Source organism: Neopelma chrysocephalum, unplaced genomic scaffold (assembly GCF_003984885.1).
Source record: "Neopelma chrysocephalum unplaced genomic scaffold, ASM398488v2 Primary Assembly neopelma1_44, whole genome shotgun sequence".
Classification (NCBI taxonomy): Eukaryota; Metazoa; Chordata; class Aves; order Passeriformes; family Pipridae; genus Neopelma; species Neopelma chrysocephalum.
The window spans coordinates 13,226,678-13,240,440 of record NW_020897703.1 but is presented as its reverse complement, the minus strand read 5'-3'; the positions used below and the strand labels follow the sequence as shown (position 1 = coordinate 13,240,440).

At 41.5% G+C, this 13,763-nt stretch overlaps 1 long non-coding RNA gene across 1 annotated transcript; it reads right to left on the bottom strand.

The window, feature by feature from the left end:
* Positions 1-3,086: 3,086 nt before the first annotated feature.
* On the bottom strand, positions 3,087-8,801 carry LOC113965090. Its single transcript, XR_003533432.1, has 3 exons — positions 8,592-8,801; positions 4,742-4,878; positions 3,087-3,413 (listed from the first exon to the last, which is right to left on the bottom strand). It is a non-coding gene; the product is annotated as an uncharacterized LOC113965090 (long non-coding RNA).
* Between the last annotated feature and the right edge of the window lie 4,962 nt (positions 8,802-13,763).

Genomic DNA, 13,763 nt, shown 5'->3' with positions numbered 1-13,763 from the left:
ATATATCTGAAAACTTGCCATTTAGTGGGTTAATCACTGTAGACACTTCTTTCATTTTACCTCCCTTAAATTAGAAATACATATCTCTTTTTTCAAGCTTCCTGAAAGTTACTGCCTTTGGGCCCCATCATTATCCTGTTTGTTTATGCTTAATTCCTACCCTTCAAGGTCATCAGAACAGATAAAATTTAATTATAGAAATAATTGGGGGAAAAAAAATCATAGATCCTTTAGGTAAGGTTAGAAAAATTGTTCAGATGAAGAGGCCACATAACCATGACTTGCAGAATCAGTAATAGAGCATCTAAGGATCTTTCTCCAGAGCCCATCACAAAATTGGAATAGAAGTAAATAAATAGATACATAGATAAAGTCACCTGAAAGGAAAACGTCTTGTATACTTCTTGTCTAATGTAATTCTGTCTTTCTCACACTTCAGCATTTTATTTTTAATAGTACCGATAGAAAAGTAGGCCATTGAAATGAAAGAGACTGGCAAATTATATACTTGCACATATGTTTGCTGAAAAATTGAAAACTTAATAGGAGTTACGAATTCTGAAAGGAAATACTTCTGGAGGGATGAAATTATTTATTTTTATGAATCTCAGTCTGAATTTCCCTTCCCAAAACAAAAGCAAGTAGGACTCTCTGGCTCCCTCTAGAAGAAGGAAGTGGGGGACTGTAGTCCAAACCACATCCTGTGGTCTCTCTGGCATTTCTCAGTTCCAGCAGCCTAAAGGCCTGAACAGACAGTGAGGGGTCAAGTGAGTGTCCATTTAAGGACATTCCAAACCTGGATGGCAGTTCTAAATTCTTACGTATCTTTAGGTGAGTGGTGTTTTTTGTTGCTTAGGAGACAAAAATCCCTGACTGGATCTTTGAAAGAGGAGTTGTGGGTAGTGACTTGCAAAAGAGGGCTGGACAGGAGACAGTGTGACAGGAGAACCTTCCCTGAGAGGTGTCTGGTGCAGGGAACAACCTGACCTCATAGTGGTTCTCAGCATTTTGTTTTAATCGGTGCTAGGAGACTGCACTCAGCCCATGTCATCTCAGCTGGCTGGCTTGGATGCCCCCAAGGTGCCTGGTCTGCTCACCCTATGAGGATTCCCAGTTGTTGAACAGAGTTCTGGCATGTTCACAGTGGCATATAAAACCTTTGTTGTTTTTCCCACCAGCATAATTTCATTAAAGTAGACAAAAGCACTAAGAGGAGCAGAACAAATTAGATTTGTGCCTTTCTACTTACTAACTTTGAAAAAGAAGGTGGATAGTTCTAGGGATCATTTCACATTTGTCTGTGTCTACATTGCAGAGAAGTCAAAATTTAAACTTGGGACAAAACTATGGTAACAGATGCATTCCCCTTACCTTCCTGCAATACCACAGACAACCAGAACTGCATCACACATACCAAAGAAGAGAAGGCTGAGTGAGAGATGAAATTCCAGTTCTGGTCATAGAAGAAAACTGATTTGGCAAGGGGAAGGGGGGAAGTTACTAATTCAAATTTATCTAAGAAATGCCTCAGTAAAAGAATCATCAATCTATTTCAGCTGAAGTCTGAAAGAGGCGCATTTGAGGCTGAAAATTACAATAATTAACACACCGATGGTACTGACATAAAACACCAATAGATGCTTTTTAACTGCTAATTAACCTCTGGCTTCTATAAATACTCTTTAAAAAATGCACATCTTCATCACCTTTTTTGCTGCTCACTAGCAATCACATAGTTTATGCTACTAGTCAGACCCTGCTGCAGATCGCTCCTGGTCCTTTTGACCTGTTTCCATTTCCAAATTACTGCACAACCTTCCCAATCTAATGACACTTGCAAACATCTGCACTTGCTGCAGGTGTCCTTCCTATTTCTAAAAATTAATTAACGAAAGTTAATTATTTTTTAATGTATTGTTTCTCTCTCTTGTTTCAATTAATATCTGAGTTATTGAAGTGGATCATTTCTATTAGTTTGTTTTCACAAAGTTGGAAAACTCTAACTCCACTATCATCTTAATTACTTACAAATGAAGGGTAAAATGCCTTCTTTTCTGTGGCAAAGCTCCAAAAGATGTAATGGAGACAGGATGTCGCGGCAAACCTACATTCCCTACACATTCCTCCAGTCTCAGCAGGACCACTCAGGCACTGGAGGCGAAGCGTGCGTGCCGTGCACAAGCACAAGTATACAGTTCCAGGACACAGAGCCCACTACATCTTTTACTTTATAATAGTGGTGCCAGATTTTCAGCAACACATGTTATGTTTAAACAAAGCAGTAATTGAATATTCTGTCTGCTGCATAGAAAAAAATTAGTTCATCCTCCTTTTCCTCTTCCAAAGAAATAACATTCCAATGCTTTTTTACCTAGCCCGGATTCCTATAGAAATTAAAAGGGGTTTGAGATCATTATCTCTTCGTATGTATAATAAATCTCTGTGTGTGTCCGCATGTGTGCACACATACGTGCTTGTACATACTTGTGTGTTGTGCAAGAGAAAGGGAACAAGAACAAACAGTAGCCAATTTTAACCACATCTGACAGAGCAATAAAATGCTGAAAATGCTACATTCCTATACATTTCATAAGAACAGGCTGCTAAGTAAAAGGAGACCCACTGCAGCTTGAGTTAAACCCCTATTAAACACCAAAAAAGCTGCAGTGATGAAAGATGTTATGAATACCCACCCACAGGAAAAGCTGCAGTCAGAGCTTCCAGCTATGTAGACCTAGGAGAATCCAAAGATTTGCCCAAGGGAAACAAAGCCCTATCAGATTTGCAGCTCACAGGACTAGTGGTTTGTGCTGGATTTCTAATCCATCACTGTCCTGCTCTGAAGATAACATACTCCAGTTTTGCCCCTTGACTTCAGGGGAAAAAGAAATTTTTTTTTTTTTTAATACAGATTTCTCAAACCTGATGAGCTGAAACCTAAGATGAAAGGAAGGACCAGAACTGGTTCTTAAAAACCCCATGCAATACTCTCACCAGAATCCACACATACAGCACACTAGACAAAGAGAAAACAGCATCTTCAGTTTCTGGTGCACTGGAGACTGGAGAAAAACTTCATACTCTGTCAACCTGGACTTTGGTCTTAAGTTAGCAAGAGTCAGTACTATTAAAAAGCCTTTCATCCCACTTTCTGAACTGTCACATCACTTATGTCCATTCTCAAAAGTCTGGTGAGGGACACGCATCTTGGGTCTTTAGATTTTCCTTTTTTTTCTGTAATACAGGTGTGGTATTCATGCAGAGGACACAGCTGGAGGAAGGAGTTAAGTCAGGGTTCTTGGCAATGTTGACCTTGCCAGTGCAATGCAGAGTCCCTGGCTCTGCTGGTCTGCCAGACACACTCCTGCCAGTGTCACATCTCTTTGGCACATCACTTGGATGGTAAAGGAAAGCTGAAAGCGAGAGAGGGCCCAAACCCAGTCATGCACCATGGATCAGTAAGCAGACTATCTTCAAGAAGACGCCCAGTATAGTGTTTGTCTCAGTCACATTTCCTCCCTGTTCGTAGCTTGGGAGCGGTTTGACAAAGTTTGTTTGCTTCACCCCCTAGTTGTGTGTTCATCACCTATCAGTCACACATTCAGGGACAAACTCTGGCACTCCAACATTCACAATCCCTTCTGGATGACTCCTGACTTTTTATGTTCTAATCACAGTAAGTCACCTTTCATCTATACCTCTCTTCTGCACTGTATACCCTCAGACCTTTCTTTGCTAGACATGTTCACATCTCTAAAAATACAATCCAGGAACTTTTTATTCTTGTTGTGTAGCAAGGAAACTTGTCTCTTAAGCTCGGCAATCTTGCTTTTGGGTGCTGAGGCAATCAATGCACTTAGGCTGCCTTGGATGCCTGTAGCCATATCTTGCAGTGCTTGGATACACTGTCCTTCGTACCCCACACAAAGGAAAGAGAGATAATGAAAGAATTCAGCAGCCAAATCCTGCTATTCCCCTCTTCTTCCCAAAGAGATTAACTCCAGAAAAAGAGAAGTGCCCATTCTTATCACAGGGTGACAAAGGGATGTGTGTGGTATTGTTATTATTCTTGCTGCTACGTGTTTGTGAGATTATCTTGAAATATTTTCTATGAAATTTTTTTGGGGGTCTTTTGTTGCAAAGAGTATAATAATGACCTAAATGGTAATAAGAATCTCCAAATCTTGGAGCAATAAAGTCTTCTGAACCCTTAACTTCTAAACTCTAACAGTCTTCTAAACTAGCTACATTTTGCAATTTTATGGGAAAATAAATACTCATTCAATTCAGTATGTTATATCTATCAGTCCCTGTTTTTCCTAGTGTAAAATAAGTTAGATGATTAGCCTACTTTTTGTGCTTTGTCATTCATTACTTAAGGATATAGAGAGGAAGTTAGAACAGCATGTTGGTTAACTAAGTAAATATTTAACAAATTGACTCTGATTTTAACAATTTAAGGGAACAGTATCATAAAACCTTCGAAATTTGGCAGTATTCTTCTGAGGTTTTTTATGTGACTCTCAAGTTAGTCATTGGAGCCATTTCATTTCCTGGATGAATTATGTAATTCCTGTAGTAGGACAGTTTAACATAAACACATATAATAAAACAAGTCAGTTAAATCTGCAAGTTAATTCTAGGCCAGAGGGAGAAAGCTGCCTCCTTCTTATTTACTGTTCCCTAAGGAGTCAAGGCGCCAGAGCAGTAGGACTCTGTACGGACTAAAAGTTAAACTCACATTTGATTTCTGAGTTCCTGGGACCCAGACCCTTACAGTTCTGTCGTAATTCACATTTGGACATGCTGTAGTCGGCAAACATTTCCTTATACCCATGATATTCAGGCAACGGAGGATACAGGCTGGGAAGCAGGTTTCTAAAGGTCACAGAAAAAAAAACCAGCAGAGAACAATTTCAGGGGTTTACAAATTACTTGTGAAATTTAGCAATCTACCCTGGGGCTTTCCATGAGGAAAAGAAACTTACTGGTAAAAGTCAGCATAAAGGACTCCGATTTTTGGCTTCTGTAAAGTGTGAGTTAAAAACCACTTTTGTCAAATAGAAATCTATAAGAATTATTGTATGTTAATGATTTCCCACAGGGGCAAAGAGGCAGCCACTTGCTCATCAAAAATGAGCAGCAACCAACATGACAGTGAGCTCATGATCCTTCCTCCCATTTCCTCATTGGTTTGTCTACTGTTTGTCCACATTTGCTGTGCAGGTCATCAGTATGAGGATTACAAGCAGAGACTTCACAGGGAACATAACTTACGGTGTCCTAAGTGAAAAAGCCTCAACCTGCCCAGTATTTCGTGGTTAATTCAATTCCCCATTTCAGCCTGTACCAGACTATTTAGAATGTAATAACCAAGTCTGAGAACCCCCAACTAGAGACTATGCAAAGTATTTTCATTGCTGCAGCTAATCTACGAAGACAAATATTATTGTGTTTACACTGTGAGAAACAAAATATCCTTATCTCCAATAAAAAACATTTGCTCTTTGTTGGATACCAACACTGTTCAACTCCAAAACTGTTTGAAATCCTGGCTTGTTGCTTATCTAACTCAGTGGTGCCTGTACTAGAAGGAAATCAGAGAACTCCCTCTGATACTGCTCTACCTCCCTGCTTGAGGACTCAATCTGTTGAGGATGTTCTCCTCATGAAATCTCTTTTGGTCATGGAAGAGATTATCCCCATTTCACAGACACGAGTGAGATGTGCAAGAGCGTCAACAGCCTTGCCAGAGGTTACACATGAAGTCTCATGGCAGGACCAAGTAATTAAGTCCCATTTTTTTAATCCCAATCCATCCTCTATTTCACCATCTTTTTACCTCAAAGAAGAAAAATGGATCAACATTATTCCTTGTCCTCTCTTTTGAATAAGAGCCTAATTATTTGACTACTGCTCTATTCCATTCTTCAGAAAACATTTTCCTTAGTTTTGTAGATTTTCCCCATACCTTCACAATTTACAAATTGCTGCCACACAGCATCAGTTAGTGTCCCTGGAAACAGCAGGCCAGTTGTGGACACAGCTCCGAAGCAGTACCAGCCCAGGTTCTGTCTGTACTGTGCATCTGTAATGATGCGGAATGAGAAAAACTCAAGGCATTAATGGTGAGAGATGCTCTGAATTCAGCAGTATCTCACTGTCCTCTTGGGTGCCCCAATGCCTGAGCAGGGAATCCTGCAAAGCCCATAGAGATCCTGCTGCTGCCTGCCCCATGCTCTCTGCTTTGGACCATTTTGCACATGCTGATGTGTAGGAAGTGTCTCTTTACAGCCCTATGGTGTTAAAGCTAACTTGAGCTTTTCAGCCTGGATGTTAATAGAAGCCATTCCCAACATTTTGTCAATTAGTTCTACTACCAAGATACTGGATGGAGACAACTTAGATCTGGTTTTCCACCTTTTTTTTTTTTTTGTAAGGTTGTGCTGCACTTAATAAAACCCCCAAACTAATCTTTCCAAGCCCACCACCTGTGCAGTATTAGTAGCTGTTTCCTTGTGGGACAGTACACTTCTCTCGATCATCTCTGTACGGTTTTCAAGGCTTGCCATCCGCCCATCTAAGTTGTTAATTCTCTGTGACATTTCCCTGTATTTTTCTTTCAGAGAAAAAAGGGACCGTTGAAGAATATCATGCAGAGTCTCAAGCAGTTCCCGAATTAATTCCTCAAGGCTCAGGCTGGTGAGAGGGCAGCACAACTCAGAGGCAGAGCCCAGCCGAATTTGTGGAGGAACCTTTGAGCCAGCAGCATGCTGCTTGAAAAGCCTTTCTCCTTCAGACACATTCGTGCCTCAAATCACTCACAACCAAATATAGAATGTATTCTTTAAAGGATACTACTTTCCCCACATGAGGTATATAAAACTGATGGAAAAAGCAAAGCTGAAAAATACAATGATACCATATGAGACGTGATTAAATCAAAATGCCCCCACAGCCTGACCTGATGGCCATACAAGCCTTCACTTTACTCGCACAGGTAGGCGTATGAGATAGAACCAGACTGCCCAGGGGAGTAGAGGTATCCACACACACACACTGCCAGCTATGGGATAGACCACGCGGGCATGCCGGCGTTCAAGCAGCCTGTCTGCATATAGGAAGAGATATTCAGCAGGACCACTGTTAATAACAGGAAGATATTAAAAGTAACCAAAGCAAAGAGGCACTGGCAGTTCACAGCTGCTGCTCCCACTGTCATCATATCTGGCCATCACAGAAACGGTCCCTCTCAACTTTTTGTCTCGGTCAGATAGAAAACAGCATTATCAGGTCCTTTCCCACCAGGGCTCCAGACCCAGGCACCCACTGCTCCCTTGGCCCCTGGCCTTTCTGCCCTGTTGCCCTCTGGCTGCTCCTGCAATGCCAGCACTGCAGAGGGATGGGTAAGGCAACAGTGCATGCCTTAGGCACACACACTCACCTGAGAAGTCCAGAAAAAATGCAGTGCAGTACATGTATTTTTACGTTTGAAGTGAAACAATGATATAAAAAACCACCTAATTTACATGGCTTACGTAACATACCCTATAATCAGGAAAGGTAGTTCCTAGGAAAAAGTAAAGCATGAGTAGGAGAAGGATAAAGTCCTTCCTGCTACTTTTTAATCCCTTTCTTGCTGTATATGCTTCCTTTTTCCCTCCCAGGAAGCAGTGTTGCATTTTAGGGGCAATTCTTGATCTAAAAAACATTCTAGATTCTTTCACACAAAGAAGAAAAAACCATTTCTGATTCAGTGCTTACACTGGGTAGTTGTTTTAGTCCCAAAAACTGTGGCCAGCAAGACTAGGGCAGTGATCATACCCCTGTACTCAGAACTGGTGAGGCCACACCTCCAATTCCGTGTTCAGTCTTGGGCCCCTCACTACAAGAAAGACATTGAGGTGCTGAAGCATGTTCAGAGAAAGGCAAGGAAGATGCTGAAGGGTCAAGACAGAAAGTCATGTGAAGAGCAGCTGAGGGAGCTGGGGCTATTTAGTCTAGAGAAAAGGAGACACAGAGGGGACCTCATCGCTCTCTACAACTACCTGAAAGGAGGTTGTAGTAAGGTGGGGGTTGGTCTTTTCTCCTAAGTAACAAGCAACAGAGCAATAGGAAACAGCCTCAAGTTGTGTCAGGGGAGGTTTAGATTAGATATTAGGAAAAATCTCTTCACTGAAATGGTTATCAAGCATTGAAACAGGCTGCCCAGGGAAGTGGTGGAGACACCATCCCTGGAGGGATTTAAAAGCCGTGTAGATGTGACCATTAGGGACATGGTTTAGTGGTGTACTTGGCAGTGCTGGGTTTAACGCTGGACTTGATCTTAAAGAACTTTTCCAATCTAAATAATTCAATGATTCTAAAAAAGGAGGAATAACTCTCCCTCCCTTTGTTTCTTTTCCACTTTTGCCCAGTCCCTGGTCTGCTTCCTCTGTGGCTGATCTCATCTCTGTGTTTTTTTCACATATCTTGTGAGATTGCTCACTCCATGCATCACCTGTGCATTTGACATGCATTTGCTTCCCTGCCAAAGTCCCAAGTGAGCTCTGTTATGTAGTCCAAACCAGCTCGAAGTTGCAGCCACCTACCTTGTCTGCCAGCACTGCTTAAACTTCTCTCTCTTCAGGTATGTCCTTGACAGGTGTTTTGAGCTGATCCAGGCTTCACTGTGGAGGCTCAAAACCCTCAGAGCTGGTGGTCCCAGCTGGGCTCATTTGCTCCTTCCCACCAGTGCTGCCCTGAATGCCATTAAGGCACAACATTCGCCAGGAAACAATGACCTTGAGCAAATTCCCTCTGCTGCTGCAACACAAAGTGTGAAAAGCAAGATCACAAATACTGCTGCAACAAGGTATTCTAGGTTTTGATGCACATCTGCTTGAACATTCAGAGATCTCAGCTCATCTCAACAGCTTTTAGACTTTGTCAACATTTGCTTTGGTGTTTCTTTACCTCATACATAAAGACTAACCATATATAAGCCACTATTCAGGCCAAAACTAAAGGCTACACAGGCAAATGGACCTTTCATTTGTTGTGTAGTGTTTAACCATGGTATGAAACGAGCCATAAGAAAATGGCAGCCATTTACTGGAATTAGCACACTTAGAAATAGACTGGGATAGTCATAATAAGAAGATGCAACTTATATACCAGAAAAGCCTGTGCTTTGGGTTGTGTGCATCTATTGCAAAATAGCACTTATGCTGCAGCACTGGGTGGTCATGCTGCTTGGTTGAATGAAGGGAAAAAAACAGACATGAGGGGAGAAAGCAAACTATCCCTGCCCCTTGGGTCAGAGCACTGACAGTCTGCCCGCTCTTGCTCTGCCTGAGCACCTGAACGTGATCACACTTGCGCTTGTGAGACATGAATACAAATATATCCTTTAAGTGCTGGTCAGCTGATTGCTTCTGTCTTGCAACATTTTGATATTGATTTTGGTATCCTTTTCTTATAAGGCTGATAAATACAATCTGAACTTTGAGGAAACTGGAAGATCCAGTGTACTTCCACACTGACATTGCATTCCTAGAAGGTAAATCTAGTTAAGGCAAATCTTACCCCTCTGCAAGAACTCAAAGAAAATGCCACATACTCCTAGTTTAGATCTTTGATCCACCAGCTTTACACATGGAGCACAGCATGCCTCCCACGGAATTTTGCTGAGGCCTATTTTTCCCTCGTACTGCCAGTGAGACTCCAGGAGGTGCAGTGTGCGTCTGTTCCAGCTGCAGGACAACAGCTGGGGGTCAAGAAAATCAGAGGCAGAAGGGGCATTAAAACTATTTTCTGACTCATCACAAAAAAGCAATAGAGGAAAAAAAGTCTTTAAAATCCTCTCAAGATGTTTTTAATATTAAACATTAAAAATTATACAGATGTGATACAAGCTGCTCCCAAATAAACAAGAACTTTACAATTAGCTATTAGAATACTATACAGTTTGTAGTAACACTATTAAAACACAACAATATTTACAGTCTTCCCTTCTAACCCAGGGATGTGCCAAAATGCAAAAAATAATTCTGGTAACAAGAAGACTTACAGACAAAATTGTCTTGCAACATTTCCCAAGCTGCAAATAGTGGAAATGCATTGGGATCCTGCTTGTTCACAGACACGATTTAAGCAGCAAACATCGCGTTTAAATATCAGGTCTCATCATAGGAGAGACACTCTACAGCTTCTGCTGGACATCTGGCAGTGGGTATCTTCCACACTGGTCTTGGTCTCATTAAGTGAAAAGAAGTGAATGAAACAGCGTACCACACTCCCTATACTCTTACTAATGAACTGTTTCTAGCTGCTCTGAGTTGGAAGTTTCTGAGCATCAGCCAGTACTAGTCTTCTCATTACAGTGGTGCAAAGAAAGCCAGTTGGACAGGATTTAATGCTGAACACAGTGCTAACAGATGAGCAGAAGGTTTAATCAATCTATTTCACTGTTAGACTGTTTGGAATTCTGGGAGGAGCCTACAGAGATATTTCCTTTGAAATTCAATGCAAGGATCCAAGTATCTCCTAAGTAACTATGCCTTCTGGTGCTGCTTTCTTAGCTGCTATACTGGATTAGCCACTAGGGACTACAAAAGAAATTGTCCCATTCTGTTGAAGTCCAGTCAAGCAGGCAGTGACAGGACTACCAGAGTCATATCCAATTGGCCTGGCAGGGATGGGCACCTCAGTGGGGCTGTGCCACAGCCTCGGTAAGCCAGACCAACAGTGGATCATCCTGTCATGTCTTGTGGTTTCTTATATCCCACCACAAAGTTCTTGCTTCCCTTTCTTGACCTATGATATCTTCTTTCCGTTCCCTTCATCCCTAGCTGTCCTTGGTATTTCTAGAAGTTTTAATTCTCTTTTGTTCAGCTTTATTTGTTTTCTTGTTGTTCTCAGTATTTCCACCCAAAGATACATGCTTTCTCCTCTCCTTTCAACATGCACATTTGGAACAAACAGCCACTGTGTGAACTCTGCATTTGTCCCTGCACAACCAAGGAGAAGAGAGGCATTGAGTAGAAATGAGAAAAAGAAATAGGGAATGAGGCTGAGTTCATTGCAGCTGCTGTGGTGCCTCTGAGCAAGGCTAGTTCTCCTACATGAGCCCAGAGCCTCCTACCTGCTTCATACCAACAGCAATGACTTTAGCAACCTAAATGTCACAAGGCTTTGCCTCCTTCTGCCTGACGTTCATTGCAGGGCATGTGGGAAAGAACTCACCCATTAAAATAACATCTTCAGTGGATCTTTTCTGAACCTTCTAAAATGCCAAGCAGCTGCAGTGTTTCCAACAGGTCAGTGCAGAAGATACACAGCTCCCTGGATAACCTACCATTGTTCCCAGCTCTTCTTTTCCTGAATTCTTTTGAATCCTGGTAACCCCCGCATCACACACAGCACAAAGTGGGGTTCCAGCTGGCACTCTCCTACTGTGACATTGCACTGGGACCTGCCAGGACCTTACACCTCCTGTCCCAGTTCCTCCACCATGCTGGTGTGGAGGAAACGGATTGCTGCCTTTGGCTGGTGACCTCCATGTGCCCCTCAAAAACCTCAGAGGGATGTATGGGCCTTGTGAGCTCTTGCATACACATTCCTTGATGTGATTGGAGGGTTATAAACTTCAGAGAAAAACAGTCTACCCTTCAATAAAAGTAGTCTTAAAAATTCTTTATAGTAACAGCAAGTAATTTTTACGTGGCTGATGTCTTTGAAATACTGAGTAATATCATGTATTCAGAGAGTCACAGCAAGGTTTTTGTCTTGAGAAAGGTTAATTTCCTGAAGCACATATCAAAATCCCACCCAATGAATCCCTTCTGTGCAACCAAGCTTTCCTTGTTAAAATTCTACACAAGCATATTTCCTCCTTGCTCCCTCAGGTACCATTCTCCCTATGTACACTGCAATAACAACTGCGCCTTTACTAAAATTGAACACAATAACCAGGTCTTTGTAGAGGATAATTAACAGCCAGCAGTGAATCTTTGTGCTTATTCAATGGGATATGAATGAGTTATGAAAATTCTTTGCTAGAGAGGTAATGGGATATTGTTAAGTTTACATATGTTCGCCTCTTGCATGATAGCATATTTATGGTGTTCATAGTTTAAAGTCAGAAATATGTACACATATATTATGCATTTGTATTCAGGCAGTTATGCCTCAACATGTTTGCCTCCCTTTTTGTCATTAACAAAATCCCCACTCCATCTGCATCTAATCTAAATTCCTCGTGTCCATTCTGAGCAGGATGAGTAGACCTGAGCCTCTCCAGCTGTTCCAAGAGATGCAAAGGTTCATTTCTGGAATTGAATTTCCACGGTCTTACATAAACTATCTAGGTTAGTGCCCTCACACAGGATATTTCACAGAGTACTTGGAGGTACATATAATGACATTACACAGTTCTGAAATACATGGAGCCCGTAAATTTTTGTGTGCTTTTAATTTCATGATACAAAACTGTCATGTGGTTCTTCACTACTGACCAGCTAAGTATGTGAGGAAAGTAGCAACTCTCATTTGCAGTAGTGTATATATATCCACAGAGTGTATTCATGTATGTATATACATTATATATCTAAAATACAGAAATACCTCTCAACTCTAAGACTAAAAAAAAATTGTACCATAATTGAAATGGGAACATGCTCTTTTTAAAGAAGAAATACTAATGACCATTGCTACAAAGGTAAAAGGAAGAAAATATGTCCAAATATGTTTAAAAAATAATTAGTAAATAAAAATTTATAATAATTATTTATAATAATTAGTAAAACAGAACAGGTCTCACCTGGCTGCACATTGCACGTGAACTCCCTCATCACCAGGGCGTATTGGGATGCAACTGCTTGAGTGCAACAGACAGCTGGGGATGTGCTGAGCTTTGTCGCTGCTGTTACTTGAGTTTGCATTGCTAAGCACACACAAAAACTTGGGAACACACCCAGAAAAGGAGTCTTTTCATCTAACCTTAGGCCTGTGAAATGGTTGGAAAAGCAATAATGTGATTGCTGGCATACCAACAAGTGTGCCAGGCAGCTGGTCTGGTGTAGGCTGTAAATCGGCCACAACAGGGAATTTCCCATTGCAGGTCAGGATTTGCCAAAACTGGAAAGATGGTCACACTTCACACCAGTACTCCCAGCAATAGGCCTCACACCATTTCTGTAATTGTTACTGAATAGGCGGGGGTTTTCTTCTTCCTTGCAACCTCAAAATCCCCTTTTCAGTCCAGCGAGTCAGGTGTGTTTCCAAAGTGACGATCTTAAGAGAGGATGGGGAATAAAAACATTGCAGCCATCAGCTGCAGCACAGCAGCCCTCATCTCCGAGGTGACCTCCAAAGGTACCCTTAGAGCCTCTGACCCCCTCCGCCCTTGTATCATATTTTAAAGGAATCTTAAATTGTTTTTTTCTTTGAAAATTAGCAGGGACAGATGAGAGGTTTTACAGGATGGTTTGTTTATTTGTTTGTTTTCCTTTTGAAATGTAGGTCCTGTCTCTCCCAGAAGGGTTTCTGGCTAACTGGACAGCTAATGAAACAATAATATTGTCTGAGACAGGGGAGTCAAAGTCTGGAGGGGAAACACATTTTTGGATTTATTTTTTGTTTTTAATCTGACTGCTTAGCATTCCTTCTTCCTGGTTGACGTTTACTGGAGTTCGGTCATCAACGGACATTTTGGAGAAAAAAGCTTGTTGTAAAATATCCAAGAGGTCCACTCTTCCTACTAAAGCTTCCACACTAACAAA